Genomic DNA, 9,530 nt, shown 5'->3' on the forward strand with positions numbered 1-9,530 from the left:
CCATCTGTGGGCCAATATTTATGGGTCAAGTGACTCACGTCACGACTCGATATTTATTTATACATTTTAAAACAAACAAATCAAAGACAGTCAATAAGCTATTTTCACTATAGTTTCACAAAAGTTTAATCTCTATTTTGGGTTTTGACCCAAACAGTTGGGGAACCATTGCTCTACTTCATCTGCATGAAAGCTTCAGCTTCCACCTGTCTGTAGTGGAAAGAGCGGTTGATCTTGTATAGTACTAGGCCTAACCAGTAAGACTCCCTAATCGGGAGATAAGCGACCGTAGGTCTCGCTAGAAGTGGGCCATGTGAGAAATGAGGGGTGGGGTCTCCGCGTTGCCTTGGCGGACGAATAGGTACCGGCCCCGGCTCTCCCGGACGCTCCTAGGCCGAGTTAGGGCATTTTATGTGAGCTGCAGTGGAGGGGGTCCTCCACTGGGGGCGCCACCACTTTTGCATCCGTTCTGGAGTAGCAGGAGTGGGTGGTCCCCGGGAATTCCCCGTGAGCAGCCCCGTGGGGGTGGTCATTTGGTCATTTTTGCACATTTGGTATTTTTTTTACACCTGGGCGTCCCCCAGGGACCTGGGGGTCCCTGGAACTCCGGGGGTCCTTGGAGGTTGTAGTTTGGCAGGTAAGGAGTGTGTGTGCAAAATCTGGCATGGATCGGAGCAACGGTTGCGGAGATATGAGCAGGGCAAAAGTGTGACGTCTGACGTGTGACGGACTGACGGACGGACGCACGGACACCTGGTGGAGCTTTCTGTAGTAAGTGCGACCTACGGTCGCAACAAAGACTCAAATCAAATCATTAGCAGTATAGGTCTAGAGTAGACTAGACTGTACACAACATCATCATGCTATGACATTTTTATTACTTATACAGTAGTCTAGGAGTGTGGATCACTAGCATCCTTTAAAATTGCCCTGAAAAACCACTTACAGGCAGCAGCCGTTCACAACTGGTAAAAAAATGAACCTAGCCCAACCCTACCCTCCCCTGCCCCTTCTTTGTATATACTGTTTGTTTAGACTTACTGTTTTCTTTTTTGTTTTTCTTTACATATCTACTGCATAGTACTGTGTTCTATTTGTCTGTCATTCAATGTTATATGAGATACTTAAATGGTTTCCTGTGGAAATAAGCTTAGTCTTTTCATGGATCTCCTTTTAGTAGACATTGTACCAGTGAACTGTACCGTCATGAAACTGTACCTTTTCCTATGCAAACTTCTAATAAAGTCTTCAATCAATCAATCAATCAATCAATCAATCAAGTCTAAGTAATGGCCATTTCATTTCATACTTTTCCATCTGTTGCTATTAAGAGAACAGCCAGCAGGGGGAGATATCAGCATGGTTATGACTCGGAGGGCATCCTGCATTCTGAAGGTCTTTCAAGGTTAAGGATGATGATGCAGAGTGCAGCACAAATACAATCTGCAGTCACATGCCTGCCATGTTTGTTTGTTTTGGACCATGATGACATTAGCCCACTCTGTGCCACCCACTGGAGATGGACTTGGGCTGGCACAAGTTGCTCAACAGCCTGTATTTTGGGAACTGTTTGCCAAAGGAAGGAATGAAGGAGTTTGTGGAACAATACCACATTTATCAGAAAGTGAAATGGAAGTTGCAGGTGTAATTTCCCAAACTAAAATTCCAAGATGTATTTGAATAGGGTGCTGTCTTTCAGTGAGTGGTTGCTATGGGGTAGACTGGACAAGCTTAAGCAACCATGTTGGAAGTGACAACAGAATTCTCAAGTTGTTACCTATTATGTAGTCTAATAATATATAATAAAAAATCAAACCTTGGTTCGAAGTGAAGCGGTGAACTTTTATTCTATGTGTTCTAGAGTTATGAACTCTGTGATCTATACATTCTTTATATTCTGAATGAATTAATGATTTTATCTGGAGGGCCGAATTGTCATGTGAAGCTTGACCAATCCTCAAAGTATCCAATCATCAGACCGGGACGGACACTACACACATACGTATGGACGTACGTACGTACGGACGGACGGACGGACGGATGGACGGACGGACGGACGGACGGACGGACGGACGGGACAGATAAAACCTGTTCATTCTGAACTGAAATGGCCATATATGGACATGGGACACACATTTTGCTTTTTGAAAAAGCCTATTCATTCTGGACTGATATTCTGGACGTACGGGACAGAAAAAACCTGTTCATTCTGGACTGGAGTGACCATATATGGACATGAGGTGACATACATTTTGTTTTTGAAAAAACCTGTTCATTCTGGACTGAAATGACCATATATGGGCGTGGGACACACAAAGCCACTCATTGGAAGCGGTTTTCACCGCTTCAAAAAAAAATAAAAAAAATAATACACGGCTACATTTGTACACTCTCTGAGTTAAATTATGGATTTGGTTTTGTAAATGAGTGCTACCTATCACTGAGCCATCAGTTCCAAAGGAGAAACAGCTACCGAATCCCGTGAAAATCAACAAGAGTTGTCAGAGTAAAATAAATATTTTCTGTTCTATTTTCCAAGGAGCCATACAAAGATGGTATTGCAGATTAAAAGGCAGAAGAAACATTCTTATTAATCTAGTTTCCGCTGTGAATGTTCACTAATAAAGGATGAGCTGTCACAGGGAACGTGAATTAAAAACAGAACTCATCAAAGTGCAGCGTGCAGGAATGTTTCAAGGCTGACATTGAGTGATAAGTAGGATACTGAGGAGAACACACAAGTTACCGAAACAAAAAAATCATTCATTAGACAAAATATGAATGCCTGGCTGTACCACGCAGTGCTCTACCTTAATAGCTACTTATAAAAAACTCCTACACAGATCTTTTGCTGACAAAAAAACTAACAAGGAAAACACCCAACCTGCACTCTCCTAATAAATCAGGAAAAGAACCAAACAACCAAAATATCTGAGCTCTATTTTCTTTGCCGTGTTTACACCTCATGAGAGCTTGCACTCGAAGTCGAGTGTACCAAGCAAATATGTACAATTGAACTAAAGGACCATTCATTGTCAACAAGAAGCCTATCGCTAATGGCCAGCACTGTGCCTGTCTGTCATTTAGTCCTGGAGTGCCAGGAGAAACAGCAGTGGGTGGGAGTGCGATCATCACCCTGGAGGCTGATCTTGATGGATCTTCCCCACTGGACCCCTGGCTCCTCTCAGATCAGGGCCGTTTCTATTGGCAATTCCATCATTCTCCGTGGCAGCATTAGAAAGGCAAAGGGCCTTCATTGACGACCTTTTATTGATAGTCACACAGTCTCCAAGGCTCAAAAACAGGAAGACTGGAGACCGGAGAGGGATGGGGAGTAACTGTACGAGCACATTCTGGGCTGTATTCAACGTGCATTCAAATCCCTGGAGTGGTGCACATATAACGCACACAAAGGCACCCAGTTAGGTCTATTCACAGCGTAACAGCTGGGGCCGGGGTGCTATGAATTGTGGTTCATGGAGCTGACACACACTGACTAGGAGATTGCACTGCGCCTGTATGGTGGTGTACTATAGTCGACACGCGAAAAGACAGATATGCCTGTCCCTGAGCAGTCTGGGTAAGAGCGATACATCGGTAAGAGTCATCATTCTTCTTTAACAATGTAAATGGGGGGCTATTCGCTTACCAGGCAAACACCAGCACTAGAAAAGATCCTGTGGCTAAATGCAGTTGGATTTGCATGAAACCCCATGTACACTTACTGTTGATAAACAAACACACATGCATGCATGCATGCAAGCATGTACAAACACACACACACACACACACACACACGCATGCACGCACATACACACACACACAAACACATACAGATGGATGCTCGGCTCGCACATAAACAAGGTCACATACACATAATTGCTGACACAAGCTGATGTTTTTAAGTGGTCTATATAATGCTGTATCTTTTCATAATGCTTGGCTTGCTGGGCGTCTTGGCTTGGCCGGCTGCTTGCATTTATGTAAATCTCTACAAGCTGAACCCCCTTTCTTGGTGAGAAGGGCTTTTTGTTAGGTTGCTTGATTGATAATTCACAGGAGGGTGTGCGTGAGTGCGTGCGTGCGTGTGAATATAAAATGCAATGGGAGTGTCTTGTCAGTGGTGAAAGATGTGATCAAAGCAATGGTTCTGGAGTGTGATGCACACGCTGCGCCGAGCTGTGAAATCTCAAGTAAAGACTAATGGGCTGCTGAAGACACTGGAGAGTGCTTTGCGGCAGAAAGCATCGGGGACCAGAAGGAGAATGAAGTAGCTCAGTGTCGATTGCTGTCAAAAGTTACTAAGTGAGAGTTTGATCCTCTTACATAGTAAGCAACACTATTTAAGAAGAAGTGTTTTCTAATTAATTCTGTTTGAGAACAGCATAGTTCCAGAGACTTTCTCAGTTTTTCTTCACCAGTGAATAATTTAGCTTCTAACTGCTGGCATGATGCTGTGTGCCTTAAAACTGTGGTATTATCACAGTAGGCCTATATAAGCTCAGATCAGATGCTTATTAGTGAAGATAAGACTTATACGATTATTACATCTCAAAATGTTATTTTCCGGGGGATATTTGTTAAATATTCTAGGCAACGTTCTCGATGCCCTTCCAAATGCAATCCAATCAACAGTGTTAACCACTTTGCCGAACGAAACCCCCATGGGTCTACTTGGCCTCCTCCCACGAATGTTTTAGCTGAATGTTCACCTACTGGTATTATGACATGCCCAGAATAGGGACACTATAGTGTTCATAAATGCCTTTCTCAAAGGCATTGTGATAGTTATTGAGGAAGAGTGTTGCTCATTAGCTCTACACTTGCATGTCTTGAAATTCTCTAAGGTACAGTAGCCTACAGTGACAAGAAAGTATGTGATTATTATGTTGAGGTTGACCAACAGAACTTCATCGGCGTTTGCAATCTCAGAATCCAGGCAGTGGCAATCTCACAATAAGCAGCTGCAGCAGGTGAAAATGAGGTCATTTCATTATGCAGCAACATAAAAGACAAAAGAAATGCAATTTGCAGTTAAAACAGGTAATAATTTGCTCCTGTCTAATATATTTATACAATGGGAAGAGATTGTGTCGAAGAAAATCTGTGCATATGGTTACCCAAGCTATCAGCAGCTCATTTGTAAACCCACTTCAACAGAGCATCTGTATGGGCCTCACACACCCTTCTCAGGGACTTATTGATTCCCCATGCCTCACTCAGTGCACGCTCACCATAATAAGTACATCCATCTTCCTCCGGTCCCCACAGAAAAGGGAATACACTATTTTGGGATGGGGGAGTGAAACCCATTCCATCCCATCTCTCCTGTCTTTGGTAAAGAATTACCTATAGTATACAGGGGGAAAACAAGAAGAGAAAAATAAAGAAAGAATGGGAATTGCAAACATAGCCAATCCACAAGCTAGGTCACAAAATGTGACGCGTATTGAGCTTATAGATATACTATTTTGGCTATTTTTGAAATATTTCTATTTCTAAATTGAACATTTTTTGAAAATTCTGGACAATCTGACCAGAAAACATACTGTACCATGCACCAGCAAGAAAAATGTATGGCTAGAGGGAAGATATCAAAAGTAGATGCAAGGATCTCCCCCCGTCCCCATCCCCCCCAGAAAAACCAAACCCTGCCTGTATATTGTCTTCCTCTTTACATACCTCCCATGAACGGCTGAATATTATTGAAAGGAGCCATACAAACAGGGTGGCAAAGGAGGGCTAATTTTCCAGGCTGTGACTGGCTACATCTGGGACAGTTGCACGCTGCGCGGAGTCCATAATGGAGTAAATTCATCCGTGGTGGTTTAATTAATGTGTTCCTTTCGAGTGGAACAAAGCCGGTTAAAGGGAGGGGAACATTCAGACACAAAGATGTAATTATACTAAAAGGGAACATAGGCTACTGTATAAGGAAGCGTATGCAAATAGACCTACGTCTGCGCAAACACACATAGAATTTGGTACACCTATTTCTACCATGCAAGCTTACCGTATAAAAGTAATATTTACCGGAAAAAAGGTACAATTAGACATCATTCAAGGCTCACACCTCTCTGTTAGAGTGTTCTTTTTGATTGCAGCGTTAACATACATAAAGCCATCAAATCATTAAAAACAGGAGGTCCAAGGTGCTGACAAGTACTCCAAACAGCCCAAAATAAACTAATTAGGGTCCTGCTTAACCTTCCCTATCAGACTCACCTCACCGCTACTCACCAGTTAAGAGTGGGGTGGCTCAGAGTAGATGACAGAGTACAGCAACTTGCAATGGGCCTGGTGTACAAGATACACTACACCACTATGATACCCAAGTACCTGTCAAAATACTTTATAAACATTAAGGATGTCCATAATTACAACACCAGAGGCAGCGCCACAGATCACTTTCAACCCAGAGTCAAAACCAACAAAGGGTCAAACTCTTTTTTCTGCTATACCACCAAAATGTGGAAAACCTTACCGAAGGCCATAAAGGAGTGTGGATCACTAGCATCCTTTAAAATTGCCCTGAAAAACCACTTACAGGCAGCAGCCGTTCGCAACTGGTAAAAAAAAAACTAACCTAGCCCAACCCTACCCTCCCCTGCCCCTTCTTTGTATATACTTACTTACTTACTGTTTAGACTCTGTTTTTTTGTTCTCTCATTTTTCTTTTCTTTATATATCTACTGCATAGTACTGTGTTCTATTCGTCTGTCATTCAATGTTATATGAGATACTTAAATGGTTTCCTGTGGAAATAAGCTTAGTCTTTTCATGGATCTCCTTTTAGTAGACCTTGTACCAGTGAACTGTACCGTCATGAAACTGTACCTTTTCCTATGCAAACTTCTAATAAAGTCTTCAATCAATCAAAGCTCTTCAATGCTGATACAGAATTAACCAACATTCTCCTTCCAGCGTTTACTCATATCTGGGAGGAAGGAAAGATACCATCACTCTGGACAAAAGGAGAGATAATTAAAGTACAAAAAATGACACACTATCAGGCTGCAACAAGCTCCCAGAATGATATTCCGCAAGATCATCATAAATCAAATGGTGTCAGCAGAGAGTGAGACCAATGCTCTCAGGAACATCACTGAGCACAGTAGGGCAACAACAGCTATAGGGTATATATAAACAGAAGGCTTTCAAAAGCATCCACCATGATAACATCTGGAAGAACATCTATGTATCCCCTCTCAAATTGTGAACATCATCCATCAGTTGTACAACAGCTTTTCCTCCAATGAAGGGACAAACAAAACGTGCTTTGCTGTAGAATCTGGAGTCTGCCCACGTAATGTTAATATTATATATTATATTATATAACATTGAACCTCGCCATAGACTGGGTCATGTGGAAAACAACAGAAGATCAGGCGAGAGGAATTCCATGGACTATTATCCTTGAAGTCTTTGCAGACGATCTAGCCTCCTCATACCGGTACATCTCACCACTTAAGTTTGACTGGTAGCCTAATCAACTGCAGCTAGACCAAAACCAAATGAACGGATCAAAATAAACAGGCATAACTTCACATACAGGTAGTATTATTTCGTTTTAAAAGTTCAGATTCCAAGGGCAGGGTAGCGTTCCACCCGTGACACTGCAGTCGGACCTGATCGCAGAAACTCTAGACCAGTGGTTGGTTGCCTAATGGTGCACTGAGACAAGTCTTTGATTGATTGATTGAAGACTTTATTAGAAGTTTGCATAGGAAAAGGTACAGTTTCATGACGGTACAGTTCACTGGTACAAGGTCTACTAAAAGGAGATCCATGAAAAGACTAAGCTTATTTCCACAGGAAACCATTTAAGTATCTCATATAACATTGAATGACAGACGAATAGAACACAGTACTATGCAGTAGATACGTAAAGAAAAAAAAATGATAGAACAAAAAAAGAAAACAGTAAGTCTAAACAAACAGTAAGTATATACAAAGAAGGGGCAGGGGAGGGTAGGGTTGGGCTAGGTTAGTTTTTTTTACCAGTTGCGAACGGCTGCTGCCTGTAAGTGGTTTGTCAGGGCAATTTTAAAGGATGCTAGTGATCCACACTCCTTTATGGCCTTCGGTAAGGCTTTCCACATTTTGGTGGTATAGCGGAAAAACAAGTTTGACCCTTTATTGGTTTTGACTCTGGGTTGGAAGTGATCTGTAGCGCTGCCTCTGGTGTTGTAATTATGGACATCCTTAATGTTTATAAAGTATTTTGACAGGTACTTGGGTATCATAGTGGTGTAGTGTATCTTGTACACCAGGGGCCAGTTGCACCACCAGAACGTAAGTTCTGCCCTAAGTTAGGGAGTAAAGTCCTTACTAGAGGCTTAGTAACTACTAGTTAGTTTGTAACTAAGTGAGTTACTAACAGGTGTTGCACCACGACTGCTTAAGGCATAACGTAACTAGTAATGCGTAGACTGTTCCTAAAGTAATGTATAGTCGCATAAAATGACGTCATAGCTCCCGAATCCAATGAAAACGAACTGTTTCTAGTAAAGCTTGTATCGTCTTTTGTCAACAGAGAGCTCTGTCTCTCCACTGGCAAGTACACAAAGTCACTGTTATGCGTGCACAGTGCGAGCGCATCCCTGCGCAGCGCACTGCCCTGCAAACGGATTGTATCACAAATTATATTGGCCTCATACATCTTTCCCCGTTGTGAAGTAATATAAGCATATTTGGAGACACAGGGAAAGAGAGCGCACCGTTCAATTCGCTGTTGTGCTGTATGTGCAGTGGTTGAAAAGTACTCAAATGAATTAAAAAAGTATCAATCCTGCAATATAAAAATACTCTATTAATAGCACACACATCGTGAGCTTGTAGATCGGCTATTTTCAAATGGCCGAAATGTATATTGGGCTTAATGTATGTTTTAAACAGATGGGTCGTTTCATTGTTGAATTAATTAAATAGCCGATATAATGCCGTCTGCCACGTTAGTAGTGTAGTTGCTCTACTCCCAGTCTCCCATAGAGATAGGTTACTTAGTAAAGACTTAGTGCTACCCAAGGGGAGGTGTAAATATTTAGTTGTTACTTAGAGATACGTAAGAACAAATTTGTGTGGTGCAACACCTGACATTTTAGTAATGCGTAAGTCTTGACTTAGAAGCCATTTACGTTACAACTAGGCTACGTTATAACTTAGTAACAGCTGGTGCAACCCCGCCCAGGCCCATTGCAAGTTGCTGTACTCTGTCATCTACTCTGAGCCACCCCACTCCAGGTGTGCTTTGGTATTTTGTGGTAACTAACCACACATTAGTAGGCCTATGTAATAAATAATAATTATAATAATTAGGTCCCAACGCCTTTCATTTATGAATCCTAACTATAAGGAGCAGGGAGTGATATTAGTACAGTGTACTAGTACTAAAATGTTATGAATTATTTTTCAAGTACAGTACTCTTTCCCAATACAAAAGTCAAATTGTATACTGTAGCTACCCTAAAGAATACATTTTCAATATTTGATTTGACATTACAAAAATTGATTTATAGAGTGATAAGAGT

This window comes from Nannobrachium achirus, assembly GCF_963921795.1.
Source record: "Nannobrachium achirus genome assembly, chromosome: 17".
NCBI lineage: Eukaryota > Metazoa > Chordata > Actinopteri > Myctophiformes > Myctophidae > Nannobrachium > Nannobrachium achirus.